Source organism: Pinus tabuliformis, chromosome 7 (assembly GCF_031772625.1).
Source record: "Pinus tabuliformis cultivar Carrire ecotype Pingquan chromosome 7, CPIR1, whole genome shotgun sequence".
NCBI lineage: Eukaryota > Viridiplantae > Streptophyta > Pinopsida > Pinales > Pinaceae > Pinus > Pinus tabuliformis.
In genome coordinates, this window is record NC_142293.1 from 153617033 (window position 1) to 153632150 (window position 15118).

Sequence of the window (15118 nt, forward strand, 5' to 3'; positions counted from 1 at the left end):
TAGGATCTGTTGCACTACACATAGAATGAATTTGCCAGTTTTGCTCAAAAATCAAAATTTCACCTAGTTTTTCTACAATTTGAATTTTTCTCTCATTTTGGATGAATCTATGAATGTAAATGATGCTATGGTGTGTAAACGTAATTGAAAAATGACTCTTGAGGGTAGATTCATCATTTTGAGGTGGTTTGGGGGTTGAATGAATCCGTTTCCATGGTTTTAGAGGCAAGCTGTTCCACTGCCTATATTCCTATTCTTAGTTTAGATATGGTTGAAGCCACCCCTTTTCTCATGGATTCGACCCCTGATGGCTAGCACAGGTGGTTTTATGCCTATATTATGTATTTTCTTAGTCATTTGTAAATGTTAGACTCTTGTGGATGCTTTAAGCTTCATTGTACACTTGTATCAGTAGTTTGTCAAGGAAATAAACCAGGATTTGCAGCTATTTTTGTGGGATTCTTGTGGTAATGTGTTTTTGCATTGTTTCTTCTTCTGTAATTAGTTTTTCCTATGTCTTATGTGTGCCACAATCTTATTCATTCTTCTAATTAAATGAAATCAAGATAGATAGGTGGAATACATTGGTTACAGTGCTCTACCTTGGGAATTCATTTAGTTTTTGATGTTTTATACTATTTGAAGAGGACTCATGATTTTCATGCCCTCCTCAGCTCCTCATCAGTCTTAGAGCTACCATCTTACTCTATTTCAAGTGCTTAAACACCTACCTACCTTGCCCCATAGAACACCCTGCATTTCTGAGTTGATTTCCTGGACCTAAAGCTGCCTGCTCCATTTGATCTAGCAAAAAAACCTTCAAAATCAACCAAAAACCCTAGAGCTACTATACCTAGCCTAAAATCCATATTCAATTCAGTCATCTCAACTGAGATTAACAAGGAGAGAGCCCTCTCCTGACCTGGTAGGGCTAGCTACCAGGTTAAGCTTGGTTTGTGGTTATCCTAAGATTGCCTCCCTTCAGCCTGAGGTTGATCTAGGCTCTAACATAGTGGCGACCATACTGGGGAAGAAAGATAAATCACCCTAGTAAATTGAGAAGTTCTTAACTTTTGAATGATAAGTTTAGAATTCAGTAGGCTGAAAATTGGAAAGTTGTAAAGCAATATCAAAATCTTGAGAATTTCTGAACACACTGGCTTCAAGAAGATACACCAGGTCCAATCCTGATCCTGATCCTCCTCCCATATTTGAAAATCCTAATCTCATTCCTAGGATTCTCAGACAAGAGAGTTTATCAAGTCCTAGACTGGTTTTCAGATCTCATTCATGCCCTGTGAAGTGGCTGTTCCTCGAAGATATTCCTTTTGACGAATACTTTGGTCTATCCTTGTTTAGAACCACATCAGATAGTGGATTTCTAGACATAGTTGTAGACCCTGAATTCATCAAAGAACTTGAAGTTGAAAAGGCCAAATTGATAAGTAACCGTAATCTTCAAAACTCTCCTTAGTCATCTATCACCACTGATCGAATTCCTGAACTCTCTGATTCGACTTCAACATCTTTTGCCTCATTATCATTTCCTCATATTTCAGAGAATCATCCGACACCTCCATTCATACCTTCAATCCCTCAATAGCCTATCATTACCCCTCAAACACCCGTCACTTCCACTACATCAACTCCTCCTGTTGTCACAAATCCCTCAGTTCCCTCATCATCAGTTTCAAATCTGCCTCGAGTCATGGCTACCAGAGATGCACCTCTCATTCTACCTCTGAATTTGGATGTTATGCTTGCTGATTACTAAAGTAAGATACCATTGTTCGATGCCACTCAAGGTATTACAACGCAATAGGATGTTGATAGGATGAATGACTTCTATGATCTCCATGAGGTAGATGAAGAAAATGTGACCATGCGATTATTTGTGCAAAGTTTTGGAGGCGAGGTTCGAAAGTGGTTTAGAGCATTACCAATGGGATCCATCAATACTTTGCTAGTTCTACATAGACAATTCCTGGATCGATGGGAGGTAAAGAAAAATCCACTCCAAATTTTATCCGAGTATGAAAATATAAAGAGGAATGTAGGTGAAAGTGTCCAAGATTACTGCGTAAGGTTCAATACAGTTTATAATGCTATTCCCGTTGACATTAAGCCACCAATGGGGTTAACATTGATCAAATTTCCCGAAGGCTTCGATGTTGATATGGCATATTAGTTGAGAGAAAGAGATCCTACCACACTTGAGGATATACAAAAGAACGCAGTAAGTGTGGAGGCAAATCTGCTGGCTAAGAGAGCAAGGATGAAGACTGAAAAGAAAGTGACTATAAAGGAGGAAGCATATTCTTCAGATGTTAAAGCAGATCATATACTCTAGAAAATTGAGAAGATGTTTGATCGGTTGACAATTGTAGACAAGCCTGAGAACACAATCATAAATCCAAATTTCAGAGGACATCAACAACCTTAGTTCCAGATTAAACAACGAGAGCAGAAGCCATAAGACCAGTCATCACAACGACAATTCAAAACACCTTTACAGCAAAATTATGCACATGGAATGGAAAGTGAAGATGATGATGATCCAGTGGTGGAAGAAAATCATTTCTTTACTGCTGATGGTTTGCCCATTTTTCTCACGGAGGATGAAGAATATTCAGAGGTTTCACATGTTCAAATAGATGAAGATTTCATACTAGCAAATGAAGGGGTTTTAGAGGATGAATCGGATGATTATCAGAGGCAATATATGAATGCATTGATAGCGCAGCAGAAACAATATTCATTGAGAAGCAGAGATGTACCAGTTAGCCTGGTTCAAAAGAGAAAAGAGGCGCAACCTAAGAATGACTCCTCAAACACTCAGAAGAAAGAGAAGGAGCCTGCTGACCAAACTTATAGCCAAGGAACATCTGTAAATGAGAAGACCAATCAGCAAAGTGCAATAAAGGAAAAAGTCAAAAAGAGGGACTCTTCAGTCAAAGATGCAGATAAAGTTTCGGCTTTAAGTTTAGAAAATGAGATTGCTAAATTAAAGGTTTCGATTCCTTTGACTGAATTGATGAAGAACAACAGTTATAAAAACCAAGTGTCCAAAATTTTGAACATAGATCCTTTATCTGATATGGTCAATGTAGAAGATGATCACCTGGAGCTCATCTTTGGCCCTGCTTTGGAAGGTCAGTATGAGGATAGTGAAGTGCCTCCATTCTATATAAGCCTTAGATTGCATGAGTATGTCCTTCATAATGCCATTTTTGATTCTAGAGCCTCCCATAATCTGATGCCAAAAGCCATTATGGAGAAATTGGGCCTTGACATTACTCATAAATATCATGACCTCTATTCTTTTGATTCTGGTAGAGTCCGATGTATTGGTCTTATCAAAGACTTGGTGGTGTCTCTAGATCAAATCTCGACCAAGAATGTTCTCATGGATGTGGTTGTTGCAGACATTCCGCCACGATTTGGCATGCTTTTTTCCAGATCGTGGGGTGCAAAGCTTAAAGGAACTTTACAACTAGATTTCTCCTATGCTACCATTCCTATGTTTGGTCAATTGAGAAAATTATATAGGGAGAAGAAAATGAAGTACATGATTACAAACAAGGAGAAACCACTTAATCATCCAATTAATGTTATACATACAGATTTAGAATCATTTGTATTATATTCAGATAGTGGCTTGAATGATATTGATAGTCAGTTAGTTGAAGTAGAAGATGTGCCAGAGATTTCAGAGAATTTCAGAGCAGTCCTTGATCAAGAAAGACAAAAACTTGCAAGTACCTCTGAGCAGTCTGCATTCCGACAGTAGCAGAAAGGTAATGAGCAACAGTAGATTGAAGAGATCAGTCAAGGTAAGAAAGAAGATGAAATAGAATTTCAGCACTTAGAGGAAGAAGCAGGCCTATGGAGCATGGATTTTGATGGAGCTGTGGGTAAGGATGGTGCCAGCATTGGGATTTGGATCCACAGCCCTGTTTTCCAGCCAAATAAAGTCCCTAGTAATGTTAGAATTTGTTCGTATAAATTGGCCTTTGACTGTTCTAACAATGAAGCCGAATATGAAGCATTGATTGCAGGTTTGAAAATTCTCAAAAAGCTGAAAGCAAAAAAGATATCAGTACACGGGGATTTGGAGTTGATAATCAAGCATGTTAAGGGTGAATATCAAGCCAAACATCCACGGATGAGGCCCTACCATAATGCAGTTTTAGATATCCTAAGGATGTTTCCAGATTATACCTTGACATGTGTACCACGTGCACAAAATGTAATTGCAGATTCACTTGCTACTGCTGCTAGTAATTTGAAGATCCCAATGAATTCCAATAACAAGTTTGAGATCCATGTCAAGCATCGCCCAGATGTTCCTGACAATCTAAGGTATTGGAAAGTGTTTTGGGATGATAAGGAGATTAATAATTTCTTGCAAAATGAAGGCAACTACAAGGATGCTTCCATAGATTGTGATCGTGATGATGATGAACCAGAAATTGAAGTGAATCAGATGGAAATATTGCAGCTAAAGGATAATGTCATTCCTAAAGGTCTTATACCTTTAGAGGAACTCTTCGATCAAGATGATGTGGCTAGGAAGCCAAGCTTGGTACCAATAGACAAGGGTGTTGAGGATGTGAATCTTGGATCAGCCGAGAAGCCCAAGTTTGTGAAACTGTCAAAGACATTATCTCCAGAGGTAAAATCTAAATATGTCAAATTATTGTCTGAATTTGCTGATGTGTTTGCTTGGGATTATTCAGATCTAAAGGTGTATAACAAAGACATAATTCAACACACAATCCCCATCAAGCCAAATCAGAAGCCATTCCGTCAGAAGCTGAGAAGGATTAATCCCAAGTTGCTACCTTCAATTGAAAAAGAGGTAAACCGATTGTACAAGGCTGGTATAATTGTCCCAATCAGATTTTCTGATTGGATTTCTAATCTTGTTCCTGTGAGGAAGAAGACCGGGGAGATCATATTGTGCATTGATTTCAGAAATTTAAATAAAGTGTCATTGAAGGACAATTACCCGCTGCCAAAGATGGATCACATCCTCCAGAGAGTGGTTGGAGCATCGCGTATGTTGTTGCTTGATGGATATTCCAGATATAATCAGATCTTAGTGCATGAAGATGACCGTGATAAGACTGCATTCACCACCCCTTAGGGAACATTCCATTATGCTAAAATTCCATTTAGTTTGAAAAATGCCAGAGTCACATTTCAGCGTGCAATGGAAATCGCTTTTGCCAATGAAAAGGATGTATTTTTGGTTGTATATTTAGATGATTTGACAATGTTTTCAAATTTAGATGATGAGCACCTTCACCATTTGCGGGTTGTGTTTCAGTGATGTAGGAAATTTTGGATATCGCTCAATCCAAAGAAAAGTCTCTTTGCTATGGATGAAGGGAAGCTGCTTGGCCATATTATCTCGAAGGAAGGCATTCGCATTGATTCATCAAGAGTAGAAGCAAATCAGTAGATAGAACATTCAACAGTAAGATGAATTTCTTATGAATATTTGTGCCTAATCTTGCTGAGCATTTGAGAGAAATTACTAATATGTTGAAGAAGGATAGTGTGGTGAAATGGACTGAGGAAGCTATGAAATTATTTAATTTGGTGAAGTATGCCTTATCTACAACTTCGGTTTTGATTATTCCCGAATATACATAAGATTTCATTTTATTCTCATTTACATCCAAGCATACCATGGCAGCAGTTTTAATGCAAAAGAGAGATCAAATAGAAAAGCCCATTGAATTCTTCAGCAGAACTATTAGGGATGCAGCCTTGAAGTACAACATAATTGAGAAGCAGGCTCTTGCTCTTGTCAAAGCCTTAAAGGACTTCCAAGTGTATATTCTACACTCTCACATCCTAGCATATGTTCCCAACGTAGCAGTTAAGGATGTGTTGGTACAAAACGATCCGGAAGGAAGACGGTGAAAATGGATTGCAACAATGTTAGAATATGACTTGGAGATCAAGCCTACAAAGTTGATCAAAGGAAAAGGCCTACCGAGGTTGATGGAGGAATCAAATTTGCATGCATTAGATATGAATCTTATTGCTTCCATGTCTGAAGATGAAGAGGACAGCTCCCTGATTCAAGTATCTGAAATGTTCCTTCAGTCACTATGGTATTCAGATGTTGTCTATGTACTTTAGCACCTTTCTCCACCTCCGAAAATATCAAAGAATAAAGGTAGAACTCTTAAACTAAAAGCTGCTAAATTCTACATTTTGAATAACACTCTTCATTGGAAGGATCCAGGTGGTGTTTTGATAAACTGTTTAATTGAAGATGAAGCCCATCAGGTAATGAGTGACTTTCATAAGGGTGATTGTGGCGGTCACTTGTTTTGGAAGACAATAACAAACAAAATTTTGAGAGTGGGATATTACTGGCCCACCTTATTTTCAGATGTCTATAAAATAGTCATGAGTTGTCATGAGTGTCAGGTCTTTCAAGGGAAAAGAAAATTTCTGTCTCTCCCTTTGAAACTGGTTGAAGTCAGTGCACCATTTCAGCAGTGGGGACTTGATTTTATCGGTGAGATTCATCTAACATCATCGGCTCAGCACAAGTGGATCCTAACATCAACAAATTATTTTACCAAGTGGATTGAAGCAATCCTGACCAAATAGGCAATAGACATGGTAATCATTCAATTTTTGGAATCAAATATTTTATCTCATTTTGGTTGTCCTAGTAAAATCATAACAGATAATTTAGCTGCATTCAAATCCAAGAATATGATCGATTTTTGCAGCAAATATAAGATTACCTTGGGTCATTCCACAACATATTACTTGCAAGGTAATGGTCTGGCCGAATCATCTAATAAATCATTGGTAAACATCATTAAGAAGCTGTTGGAAACAAACAAGAAAGGTTGGCATAAGAAGTTAGTTAATTCTTTGTGGGCGGATAGAGTGAGCTAGAAGAAGTCTATAGGTATGTCTCCATTTGAAATTTTATATGGCATTGATACAGTCTTTCCGACATCCCTGGCAATCCCGGTTGTGAAACTTTTACAGGAAGCTGGAAGTGAGGAAGATGATTTTCAGCAAAGAATAAATAAGATGATACATTTACAGTAGACAAGGGAGGAAGTCTTCCAAAATACTTTCAGATTGCAAGAGAAGATCAAAAGGATCTATGATCAGAAAACTAAAGCAGATAAATTCCAGCTTGACGATGTGGTGTTACGGTGGGATGCGAGGAATGAAGATAAAGGCAAGCATGGCAAGTTTGAAAACTTGTGGAAGGGACCCTATAAGATTGCTGCATACAGAGGGAAAAATGCATTCCTACTCAATGATATGGATGGACAAGATTGTTCAGGAGGACCAGTCAATGGTAGGATCCTAAAGCACTACTTCTAAGTTGATTTCTGAAGTCATGAAATGATCATTGTATATACCGTTTTATTTTCATTGCAAGTGTTCAAAAGATACAATTCATTTTAGCTTGGGGCCTGAGGTGAAGGCTATAAAGTTGAGTGTTTTGTATCAGTTTGAGTTTTGTCTTAGTTTGAGTTTTGTGTCAGTTTGAGTTTTGTGTCAGTTTGAGTCTTGAGTCAGTTTGGGTCTTGAGTCTATTTTATAGTATCAGTTTCAGTTTTCAAAGTGTATTGACCGTATTGCCCAATGGAAGAGGCACTAGTCTACTTTTTCCAGAGATCTATGGTTCTTGGCACCTCCAAGGAGCTACCATCCCCATTGGAGCCAATGTTAGTGTCAGTGCTTTCACACTGCCATCAGTGATCAAATTGCTCTTTTGCATTTCATATTAGGTGTCCCATTCTGATGAGTTGCACTCCATTAGGTCATGGATCAACTGATGGTAGGGTTTCATTTCATTTGTCCCTCATGCTATATACCTACTGACCTATTTCACATATCTTTTCAGTCATTCATAGTCATTCCAGTTCATTTCATTTATAAAAACCAGTCCTAGGGTTTAGTTTCACTAGGTCTTAGGGTTTTTCGCCATGGTCATTCAAAATGAATAAAAATGGTCAGTAGTCACATGAGGAGGTTAACAAAGTTCAAAAGATCATAATTTCCTTTTTTAAAGCTAAATAAAGCTCTTTAACCTCAAAACGTTTTTTGAGGTAAAACAGAGCATTTGTATTTTATTTTTCCATTTCATGTAATTTTGGTTTCTATATGTAATAAATGTTCACATGCTACTCATGGTCACTTGATGACATTACCAACTCCTGCCACTGCAAAAAGAAAAAGAGATTAGCATTAGTCCACCTGTCAAAAGCCAAAAGTCAAATATCAACAAAAACAGAGTATTTCAAGAAAACAAGCAATTAATTGATAAGTAAGTTATCATGGAGTTGCAAATGATTAAGGAGAAGCGGCAAGAGGCAAAGAAGGCAAAAGTCAAGATGACCTCCATTGAGCAAGAGATTGAGAATGATTGAGAAAATTGGCTAGAAAGGGTTAACATACACCTTGAGAAGCTGCTTGAGAAGGCCAATAAAGAAAAGAAGATGCTTCGCCACATGGCCTATAACTATATGACACGGAAAAAAATATGCAATATAAGGATAAGGAAGCTTAAGGCAAGATTGAGGAAGGCTTTGAGAAGCAAAAAGGAGCAAAACAAATTGGAAATCCTAGCTGATGCTTCATTAGCTCAATAAAGCAGTGCATGAGGGTGCCTTGGGCCAATTTTGGGACAATTTTGGTAAAATTTTGTGATTTTTAAATTTTAAATTTTGCAACATAGGAAATTCCAATAGGTGCGCAGCACCACTGGTGCTGCGCTTTTGACTGGGGCACTTGTTGGAAGAATGGCTTGCATATTTGGATTCAGCATGAAAAAATAAGCAAACCCAGAAATTTTCATCAAATTTGGAGCAGATATTGGTCACCTAAAGGCCAAAAAACCATCAAAAAATGACCACTCAGCCACTTTTTGGACACACAGGAAGCAGTATTGGGAGAGTCTACTTTTGAGGGGGAAAATGATCTCCAAATTTAGAAATTCAAGATATTCCAGAAATTAGACAGGGAGACCATTCCAACATGACATCTTGGGCTCAATTTGGTTAAGGGGAAGCCCCCAAAACTGGGTTGGAAAAAGCGCTGCGCATAGGATCAATGGCGCTGCGCATAGGATGAGTTTGCCAGTTTTGCTCAAAAATCAAAATTTCGCCTAGTTTTTCTACAATTTGAATTTTGCTCTCATTTTGGATGAATCTATGAATGTAAATGATGCTATGGTGTGTAAATGTAATTGAAAAATGACTCTTGAGGGTAGATTCATCATTTTGAGGTGGTTTGGGGGTTGAATAAATCAGTTTCCATGGTCTTAGAGGCAAGCTATTCCACTGCCTATATTCCTGTTCTTAGTTTAAATATGGTTGAAACCACCCCTTTTCTCATGGATTCGACCCCTGATGGCTATCACATGTGGTTTGATGCCTATATTATGTATTTTATTAGTCATTTGTAAAGGTAGGACTCTTGTGGATCCTTTAAGCTTCATTGTACACTTGTATTAGCAGTTTGGCAAGGAACTAAACCAGGATTTGCAGCTATTTTTGTGGGATTTTTGTGGTAATGTGTTTTTGCATTGTTTCTTCTTCTGTAATTAGTTTTTCGTATGTCTTATGTCTTCCACAATCTTATTCATTCTTCTAATTAAATGAAATCAAGATAGATAGGTGGAATACATTGGTTACAATGTTCTGCCTTGGGAATTCATTTAGTTCTTGATGTTTTCTACTGTTTGAAGAGGACTCATGATGTGCATGCCCTCCTCATATCCTCACCAGTCTTAGAGCTACCATCTTACTCTATTTCAAGTGCTTAAACACCTACCTACCTCGCCCCATAGAACACCCTACATTTCTGAGTTGATTTCCCGGACCCAAAGCTGCCTGCTCCATTTGATCTAGCAACAAAACCTTCAAAATCAACCAAAAACCCTAGAGCTACTATATCTAGACTAAAATCCATATTCAATTCAGTCATCTCAACTGAGATTGACAAGAAGAGAGCCCTCTCCTGACCTAGTAAGGCTAGCTACCAGGTTAAGCTTGGTTTGTGGTTATCCTAAGATTGCCTCCCTTCAGCCTGAGGTTGATCTAGGCTCTAACAGATTCCTTTTATGATTCTTTAATAAGATAACAAGAAAAACTCTTACATCTTGGTCTTCTTAATCTTGGAAACTCTTCTAAGAAAGCCTTAGCTGTAGAAATTTTGAATAATAAACACTTATTCACAGAGATTATCCCGATTTTACACTATTGCGGAATACATGCATAATACATAACCTCCTCTACGTTGATCATCAATTTAGCAGGATAAAAAAAAATGAAACATCAATCGCATGCACACATTAACACAGTATGTAACCCAGGGAAAGCTTACAGCTGAAAACCCCACACTATCTGTATATTAATGATTGAGAACATGTAACAATACATAGTACAATACTCCTCACCAGTATCCAGCACTATCTCCACCTGTTACACACAAAACTAGCTCAGATTCGAACAAGTCATAGGTTCAAATCTCCTCCGCTGCTTTGCCTAACTCTATTTCACAATACCTGCTGAGAATCACTCACACTGGAATCACGTGAGCACAGGCTATAATACTGGGCATATTGGCCCACACTGTGCAATTATCATTAGCATAACTCAATCCCTGCTTGTGCAAATCCTCATGCACAACTGATAGTCACAACTCACCCTTTCACTTACCTCTAACACCTGTCTCTGTTGAACTGTTCATGCACTGAGTTAACTGATGTATTCTTCAGTTACTTTATGAGTTAATAATTAGTGAATTAATTAACAATCAATTCACAAAACTCACCACTAGTGTATTCTCCAGTTAGACTAAATACAACTAGTTCAACTTAACACAACTCCATCAACTCCACATCCAACTCCACAGAACTCACATGCATGAGTTCTAACTGAAGTCCTCCATGCAATAGCTCAACTAACACATAAGAAAAGCGTATTTCCTTCTGTCAGCTGCATGTGCCACATCCGTAGCTCAAATTGAAGTGCTCCAAGAGAATAAGATAATGTTTATAGTCCAAATATTACTAAGGGCTAATATTTGTCTGTTTCTATTTTTAGCCCGGTAGTCTAAAAATAGACTTTGATCACTCTTGCTGTGAACCAGAAATAGAAGTCCATCTATTTTTCTTAACATGACCAATCATCCATAAACAGCATACTGCAACTCATAGACCATGATCCATATGTCTAAAAATAGACATAGTCTAAAAATAGACTTTGCGCCATAATTTGCCTGCGGGCCCACTTAGTGAAGGCGACTCCTTTCCACTAAGCTCCATCATCTTGTTGCATTCTCAACACTTCCTCTCAACAAGATATGGATTATCAGCAACCCCTATCCTACTTCGGTGGTATTCGAATTTGCTCCTGGTGAGCACCTTCGTCAAGATATCAGCATCCTGATCCTCCGTTGGAATGTATGAAAGTAACATGATTCTCCGCTGCACACAATCTCTGATATGATGGTACCTAATGTCAATATGCTTAGATCTATCATGAAATATAGGATTAGCCAAGAGTTTAATGCAACTCTGGTTATCACAGTAAATCACAGTAGGATACAAGTGAGAACCGAACAAACCAACCAAGATCTTCCTCATCCATATAGCCTTGCATGTGGCCAAACTTGCTGCCATATACTCGGCCTCTGCTAAACTGAGTGCCATGGATCTCTGCTTCCTGCTGTACCAAGAAACTGTTGTTGACCCGATACTGAAGACCCCTCCTGATGTGCTCTTTTTGTCTGTTGGGCTCCCTCTCCAATCTGCATCCGTGAAGCCACATAGCTTCACCTCATCCTCCTGTCTGTACCACAATCCATATCCCTACGTGCCTTTCAAATAACACAATACATGCTTTCCTGCCTTCCAGAAGAGCTTGGTTGGCTTAACCATAGCTTGTGAAAGCTGGTTAACAACATAGCATATATCGGGTCGTGTATTGACCAGATACATAAGCGACCCCACCAACTGTCGATAAACAGTGGCATCCACTTCTTCTGCTGTAGTGGCATCCTCCTTCCTCCAACCTCCAGGAATAGGAGTATCAACAGGTTTGCAGCCATGCATGTTGAACTTCTCCAGTATCTCCCGAGCATACTTACCCTGAGAAACAAATAGTACATGATTGCGCTGCCAAATTTCCAATCCCAGGAAATAATGAAGGAGGCCCAAGTCCTTCATCTCAAACTCCTTAGCAAGATCATCCTTGCATGAAAGTATCAACAGCTCATCACCCGTTAGAATCAAATCATCTACATAAAGTACAATGACAAGCAACTTACCCTCCACCACAATCTGGTATAGGTTAGGATCTGCCTCACTCTTGGAGAATCCAAGTCCAGTGAAATAGCTGTCTATCCATGTGTACCAAGCACGTGGTGCTTGTTTCAACCCATACAGTGCTCTCTTGAGCCTGCACACATGTGACTCGCTGCTGAAGATCTCAAAACCTTCGGGTTGCTCAATGTACACCTCCTCCTCAATGACTCCGTTGAGGAACACAGTCTTCACATCCATCTGATGAATGTGCCATCCCATCTGTGCTGAGAGAGCAAGAATCATTTGTATAGAAGAATACCTTGTGACAGATGCAAAGATCTCCTCATAATCGATCCCCTCTATATGTGAAAAGCCTCGGGCAACAAATCTTGCCTTGTACTTCTCCACACTCCCCTCAGCTACTTGCTTAACTTTGTAGATCCATCTCGAACCCACCACTGATTTCCCTTCCGGTCTAGGAACAATCTCCCATGCAATATTTTTGACAATCGAATCATACTCTTCCACCATGGCGTCTACCCATGCGGGATCCTCCACAGCTTCCTTGAAAGAGGATGGCTCAGTCACAACACATTTGCTCACAAGAGCCATGTATCCAGTGTACCGATTAGGTGACTGTCTCTACCTGCGTTGGGCTGTAGGTGGTCCTACAACTTTCTCTGCATCTTGAGCCAGTCGCTCAGCTTCTGTCAAGTGCTTTCGCCCTCTGATGGTTGGCGCTACATGAATGGTCTCTTCCACTCCATGAACCTCATCCTGTGGCTGATCCACGTCCTGAAGCTCATCCTTAGGAACTAATAGCTCCTCATCTACATGGAAGTGTGGCTCCCTCTCAAGCGAACACTTCATGGCTTTCTCCTCCTGAAATTTTATATCCCGTCGCACAACAGTCTTACCACTATCTGGCAAATACACACGATAGTTGTGGGGTGTATCAGTGTACCCCACAAATATCCCAACCTCTGCGATTGGCTCCAACTTCTTTCTGGCATCCTTCATCACATGCATGTAAACATTAGCACCAAAAATCCTCAAATGGGAAAGATCAGGCTTCTTACCAGAATAAGCCTCCTCGGGTGTACTCATGCCAAGTATCCTTTGAGGACAACAGTTCTGCACATATATTGCGGTATTGCATGCTTACACCCACAAGTGAAGGGGTAGGCCATGATCATGCAACATCACCCTTGCAGCACCCATGATCGTTCTGTTCTTCCGCTCAGCAACCCCGTTTTGTTGTGGGTTATGGTGAGCTATGAACTCTCTTCGAATCCCTTCTGCTTTACAGAAATCCTTGAACTTGTCAGAGATATATTCCCCACCATTATCGCTCCTAAGAGCCTTCAACTTCTTCCTTGATCCTTCTCGACCAGTGCTTTGAACTCACAGAACTTTGAGTATGTCTCGCTCTTCTTCTGCATGAAGAAGATCCAACACTTCCGAGAGAAATCATCAACAAAGATCACATAATACTTGTGTTTTGCTGTCGAAGCTACTGAGAAAGGTCCACACACGTCTGTGTGAATTCTCTCAAGGATCGTCGTGGCGCGACTATCCTTCTCGTGAAAGGTAGATTTCACAAACTTTCCCAAAGTACACCCCTTGCACTGATCTGACTGTGCAAGAGTGCCGTTAGGAAGCCCTGTAGTGATCTGCTGCAGTATCTTCAAGGCTCCATGGTGAAGGTGACCCAATCTCCTGTGCCACAGCTCACCATCATCCTAGCTCACTAATGCTTCTGCCTTGCATGCCATTGCTGCGCATCCATCTACATGCAACTGATAAAGGTTCCTCACTCGAACCCCTATCTTCTGGGTTTCTCCAGTTGTCTTGTTGCGCAAGAAAGACTTTCCCTTGCTGAAAACAACATCATATCCCTTGTCACCTAACATCGCCACAGAGATAAGATTCTTCTTCAATCCTGGAACATGCATCACTTCGTTCAATACGAAGGGTTTACCAGACTCCCTCTTAAAGGAAATGGTACCGATACCAGTCGCACTGTATCTACCATCATCGCCCATCTCGATGTGCACTCCAAGATCTTTGTCCTCCAGATCAGAAAACAAATCTCGATCTCCTGTCATGTGAAAAGACGCACCACTGTCCAAGAACCACACCGATCCCATCACACTTGAAACCAAGCATGCGATCAATGAAAAATCAAGCTCAAACTGTGAGGCTAGAGCCTCTCTTGCTACAAATCTAGCAGCTTGCTTGTTCTTCTTCTTCTATGGACAATTAGTGGCATAGCGTCCATGCTGGTGACAGTGAAAGCACTTCACCTTGGACATGTCCTACTTCTTGCCTTTCGCACCAGACTGAGAAGCTTTCTTACTCTTCCCATTCTTTTCTTTGGCAGCCAAAGTGCAATTTTCTTCATCAGTTCCCTTTGATGAAGATCCGTCCCTGGTATTCCGCTTGATCTCCTCCTGCATAAGAATTGACCAAAGTCTCTCCCATCCTGGAAATTTCTCCCGACCATTGACAGAGTCCTGATAGGAATGCCAACTCTTTGGAAGACGAAGGAGAGCCAAGCTCACCAAGTCCTCATCATCGATAGTTACCCCCACACTTCCTAGCTCATCTCTGCATTGAGTGAACTTTGTGAGATACTTGGGCATACTGTCTCCCTTCTCACATTTGATGCTTTTGAGTTTATCCTTGAGCACCAGCTTCCTTTGATCGCTCTTGCTTTGGAATAGATTTGTAAAAGCTTTCCACATCAAGTATGGAGAAGCCTTACCATGCAGGCTAGACACAATGTGATCCTTCACGCCCTCCAAT